The sequence below is a fragment of the Athene cunicularia genome (genome assembly GCF_003259725.1).
Source record: "Athene cunicularia isolate RWA chromosome 2 unlocalized genomic scaffold, athCun1 chr2_part1, whole genome shotgun sequence".
NCBI classification, from domain to species: domain Eukaryota; kingdom Metazoa; phylum Chordata; class Aves; order Strigiformes; family Strigidae; genus Athene; species Athene cunicularia.
The window spans coordinates 67,020,733-67,026,717 of record NW_020799095.1 but is presented as its reverse complement, the minus strand read 5'-3'; the positions used below and the strand labels follow the sequence as shown (position 1 = coordinate 67,026,717).

The following is a 5,985-nucleotide window of genomic DNA, read 5'->3' as shown; positions in this document are numbered from 1 at the left end:
CCGGCCATCAACTGGATATAACTCCGATCACCACAACTCTTCGGGCCCAGCCATCCAGCCAGTTTTTTACCCAGCAAAGAGTGTGCCAATCCAAGCCATGAGCAGTCAGTTTCTCCAGGAGAATGCTGTGGGACACAGTGTCAAAGGCCGTACTAAAGTCAAGGTAAACAACATCCACAGCCTTTCCCTCATCCAATAAGCAGGTCACCCTGTCATAGAAGGAGATCAGGTTTGTCAGGAAGGACCTGCCTTTCATAAACCCACGCTGACTGGGCCTGAACATCTGTTGTCCCACATTTGTGGTGTGATGGCACTCAGGATGAGCTGCTCCATCAACTTCCTGGGCACCGAAGTCAAGCTGACAGGCCTGTAATTTCCCAGATCATTCTTCCAACCCTTCTTATAGATGGGCGTCACACTGGCCATTTTTCAATTAGTCGGGACCTCACCGGTCAGCCAGGACTGCTGGTAAATGATGGAAAGTGGCCTGGCGAGCACCCCAGACAGCTCCTTCAGCACCCTTGGGTGTATCCCATCTGGTCCCATAGACTTGTGTGTGTCTGTGTGATGCAGCAGGTCACTGACTGTCTCCTCCTGGACTGTAGGGGGGTCGCTCTCCCAGTCTCTGTCTTCTGGCTGAGGAGGCTGGATTCCCTCAGTACAACTAGTCTTGTTATCAGGCTGTTCGTAAATTAATTGCAATTTCAACCTGTGTGTTTGAAGTGGCATATCTCAGCTCAGAATAATATTTATTGATCGAAATGAAAACCATTAGACTCAACACAATCTTTCCAATGAGAAACAAGCATATTTATTCTGGTTGCATAATATTCTGGACTTCTGGAGGCAATGAAGTCATCAAAGGCAGTTTAGGAATCCCCTTGGTTTCTGAAGCCTCTCCCACACAGGAAGCTGTCAAGATGCTTGAAGAAGTGATAGTCGGTGGGCGAGAGGTCTGGTGAGTACGGTGGATGAGGCAGAGTTTCCTACCACAGCTCATTCAACCGTTGCAATGTCGAAAGTGCAACGTGTGGCCACGCGTTATTGTGGAGAAGGATTGGACCCTTTCTGTTGACCAATGCTGGGCACAGCCGTTGAAGGTTCTGGTGCATTTCATTGATTTGCTAGATGTACTTCTCCACCGTGATCATTTCACCCGGATTCAGGAAGCTGTGATGGATTAAACCAGCAGCAGACCACCAGACAGTCAGTATGACCTTCTTTTGGTGCAGATTCGGCTTTGGGAAGTGCTGTGGAGCTTCGTCGCGGTCCAACCGCTGAGCCGATCGTCGCTGGTTATCGTAAAGCATCCATTTCTCATCACACGTCACAATACCGTCGAGAAACGGGTCGTTCTGGTTGCAAAAAAGAAACACCGATGACACTTCAAAACAGCGAGTTCTGTGATTCTCATTCAATTCGTGCCGCACCCATTTGTCAAGCTTCTTTGACTTTCCAATCTTCTTCAGATGCTCAGAAACAGTTGATATGCTTACCCTGAGTTTTGCAAGTTCTCGAACGGTTGTGTGTGTATCTGCTTCCACCACAGCCTTCAATTCATCATCGTCAAAAGCAGAAGGACGTCTGCGACCTTCTTGATTTTCAAGGTCGAAATCATCATGTCAAAGTTTTTGGAACCAGTCGCCCTGTCCGTTCGTTAACACTTCCTTGGCCATATACCTCATTGATGTTTTGAGCAGCTTGCGCTGCATTACGTCCAAGTTTGAACTCATAGAAGTAGATCTGTCGAAATTGCTGTTTTGACACCTGAACTTCAAACCTCCAAAATTTGTCAAAAACGCAGTTTATATTATAATTTAATTATACAGCATTAAAGTTCCTAACATGATCTTTTCAAAAATATATATAACAGTACGCCAGTAGAGAAGGTACTATTCCTGAAACATATACAATGAAAATCACATTACAAAACGGAAATTAATTTCTGAACAGCCAATATTAAAGACTGAGGCAAGGAAGGAATTAAGAACCTCAGCTTTTTCCTCATCACCTGTTACCAAGTTTCTTTCTGTGTCTAGCAGGGAATGTAGGCTCTCTCTGGTCTTTCTTTTGTTGTTGATGTATGTAGGGAACGACACGCCAAGAGGAGTTTTTAATACAACAGGGACATGGCAAAGTCTGGGACTTGTACAATGCAGGCTTTGAGACGCTCAAGGCCGACCTGGCCTCAGGCCCAGAGGAGCACTCAGACTTCGGCACGTAGACCCCGCAGCACGAGGACTTCTTATCTACAGGATAAGGAACAGGCTACAACTAGAAGAATTGCAGACTCTGCGGAGAAACTAACAAGAAACGAAACTAACAAGAAACGAAACTGCTTAGCAAGGCTTACGACATGGAACATGATCAGTACACTCTCTCCAATCACAAAAGCAGCCTGAGCGCGTGGACAGCAGCAATTAACCAATGATGAGCTAGAATTTTGCAATATGTATGAGCTGATTAACACGGCTATTTAAGCGATCTTAAGCAACTAATAAACGAGACTTGCTGATGACCAACTGGTGTCCGCGTCTCCCTTCTCCGACAGATGTATTTTTAGAAACATGTCTTGTTGTCCTTGATTGCTGAAGCCAGATTAATATCTAGCTGGGCTTTAGACCTCCTGATTTCCACCCTGCATAGCCTCACAGCCTCTCTGTAATCACTGTGTGTGGCTAGCACCTTCTTCCAAAGGCTGTAAACTCTCCTTTTCTCCCTGAGTTGCAGCCAAAGCTCCCTGTTCACCCAGGGTGGTCTTCTCTGGCACCAGCTTCTCTTAGAGCACCTGGGGACCACCTGCTTCTGTGCCATTAACACTTCAATCTTAAAGAGCACCCAGCCTTCCTGGGCCCCTATACCCTTCAGGACCATCTCCCAAAGGATTATGTCAAGCAGGTGCCTAAACAAGACAAATGCAGCCCTCAGGAAGTCCAGGATGTTTGTTCTGCTGCCCCTTCTCCTAGCTTCCCTAAGAATAGAGAACTTTATTTCATGATTGGCGTGCCCTAGACAGCCTCCAACCACTACATCATCCACCAGTCCTTCTCTGTTCACAGAGGAGATCCATCAGGGCACCTTCTCTGGTCAGTTCACTCACCAGCTGTGTCAGGAAGTTGTCTCCCACACATTCCAGGAATCTCCAGGAGTGGATCTGCTCTGCTGTGTGTTATTTCCAGCAGATGTCTGGGAAGTTTAAAGTCACACACAAGAACAAGGGCAAGCGATCATGAGATTTCTCCTAAATGCCTATAGAATATTTCATCCATCTCTCTGTCCTGGTTGGGTGGCCTGTAGTAGACTCATACTACAACATATGCCCTGTAAAATTTGAAATCTGTAATGCACAGTAATCGGGATGAACTGTAATCAGGATCTATAACCACTAACAGAAGAGTTTATGACCTTTGGAAGAAGGGGCAGACCACTCAGGAGGACTACCAGGATGTCACAAGGTTATGTAGGGAGAAAATTAGAAGAGCCAAAGCTCAACTGAATCTAATCTGGCTACTGTCATAAAAGACAATCAAAAATGTTTCTATAGATACGTTAGCAACATAAGGAGCGCTAAGGAGAATCTCCATCCTTTATTGCATGTGAGGGGGAGACATAGTGACAAAGGATGAGGTACTTGATGCCTTCTTTGTCTCAGTTTTTAATAGAAAGATCAGTTGTTCTTTGGGTAGACAGCCCCCTGAGACGGAAGACAGGGAGAGGGGGGCAGAACGAAGCCCCCATAATCCAAGGGGAAATGATTTAGTGACCTGCTACACCACTTAGACGCACACAGGTCTATGGGGCCGGATGGGATCCACCCAAAAGGTACTGAGGGAGCTGGCAGAAGTGCTCACCAAGACACTTTCAATCATTTCTGAGCAGTCCTGGCTAACCGGATAGGTCCCAGGTGACTGGAGGTTAGCAAATGTGACACCCATCTGGGGAACTACAGGCCTGTCAACCTGACCTCAGTGCCTGGGAAGGTTATGGAGCCATCATGTGGCACATACAGGTCAATCAGGTGATCAGACCCAGTCAGCATGGGTTTATAAAAGGCAGGTCCTGCTTAACTAACCTGATCTCCTATGACAAGGTGACCAATTTAGTAGATGAGGGAAAGGCTGTGGATGTTGTCTACCTAGACTTTATTAAAGCCTTTAACACCATTTCCCACAGCATTTTCCTGGAGAAACTGGTTGCTCATTGCTTGGATGGGTGTACTCTTTGCTGGGTAAAAAACTGGCTGGATGGCCAGGCCCACGGAGTTGTGGTGAATCAAGTTAAATCCACTTGGCAGCTGGTCACAAGTGGTGTTCCTCAGGGCTCATTATTAGGGCCAGTCCTGTTTAATATCTTTATTAATGATCTGGATGAGGGGACTGAGTGCACCATCAGTAAGTTTGCAGATGACACCAAGTTGGGCAGGAGTGTTGATCTGCTTGAGGGAAAGAAGGTTCCACAGAGGAATCTGGTCAGGCTGGATTGATGGGCCAAGGATAGCTGTATGAGTTTCAACAAAGCAAATTGCCAAGTCCTGCACTTGGGTCACAACAACCTCATGCAACTCTACTGGCTTGGGGCAGGCTGGCTGGAAAGCTGCCTGGCAGAAAATGACCTGGGGGTGTTGGTCAACAGTCAACTGGATAGAAGGTGGCCCAAGTGGCCAGGAAAACAAATGGTATCCTGGCTTATATCAGCAGTACTGTGGCCAACAGGACTAGGGAAGTGGTCATCCCTCTGTACTCAGCACTGGTGAGGTTGCATTTCTAATACTGTGTTCACCTTTGAGCCCCTCACTACAAGAACGACATTGAGGTGCTGCAGTGTGTCCAAAGAAGAGCAACAAAGCTGGTGAAAGTTGTAGAGTACAAGTCTTATGAGGAGCGGCTGAGGGAACTGGCATTGTTTAGCCTGGAGAAAAGGAGGCTGAGGGGAGACCTTATCATTCTCCAGAACTACCTGAATGGAGGTTGAAGCGAGGTGGGTGTTGGTCTCTTCTCCCAAGTAACAAGCAATAAGACAAGAGGAAATGGCCCCAAGTTGTACCAGGGAAGGTTTAGATTGGATATCTAAAACTGGAAATTTTTCTTCACTGAAAGGGTTGTCAAGCACTCTAACAGGCTGTTCAGGGACATGGTTGAGTCACCATCTCTGCAGATATTTAGACTTGTGGATGTGGTGTTTAGGGACATGATTTAGCGGTGGAGTCGGCAGATGATTGTAAAGGTCTTTCCCAACCTAAAGAATTCTATGATTGTTTATCAGACTCTTGCCCAGACACACTCATCTGCCTTCAGAAAAGCACTAAAAGGTCTAATGTCAGGGTATTCAGTGCTACTAACAACACAAACTTCCCAGCTCTGGTTACAGTGTTGAGGAAAAAAAAGAATACAAACTTAGATCCTGTCCTCTCCCCAGTCTGAACTTCCCTTATTTTCACAACAGGGAACACTCTTAACATTTTTCCCACCAGGCAACTGACAGTGTGGGTGGGCAGAGTGGCCTGTGTAACTATTACTGCTCTCCCTAGCACTATAGCTCCCACCATCCCCCTTCTCCAATGGACCTTGTGCTGATAGGGAGTCAGCTCCTGACTGCAACTCCCCAAGATGCTCCAGTTGCTCCAGCTCTTCCCTGGAAATGTGTGCCCCCTTCTTTGACCAGATAGAGTCCATGGTACCCAGCAGGGTATCTCCTGCGGTGGTACTATCGCCTCAGGGCTGGCTGGAACTGGTTTCCACAGGCACAGGGAGGTCTGAAGTGCACATGTGCCCCCCTACTGCTGGGCACAGATTTAGTTCCGACCTGTGACTCGCATTCCTTATAAATTCAGCCCCTCACCATTGCAAAGCATGTTTTTAAGTTGACAGTGCTTGTAACAGTCTGAACATATGCTGATTAGAGTTCCCTGCTACAACTCCTGACCAAAGTCGAGTTAAAAGATGACCTCCTTTTATCTCCTTTTAGCAACAAATATACAGAGGATTT

General features: G+C 46.7%; 1 pseudogene; it reads right to left on the bottom strand.

Annotated features, from left to right (window-relative positions):
* Positions 1-749: 749 nt before the first annotated feature.
* LOC113476059 lies at positions 750-5,672 on the bottom strand (annotated as a pseudogene).
* Positions 5,673-5,985: the final 313 nt, after the last annotated feature.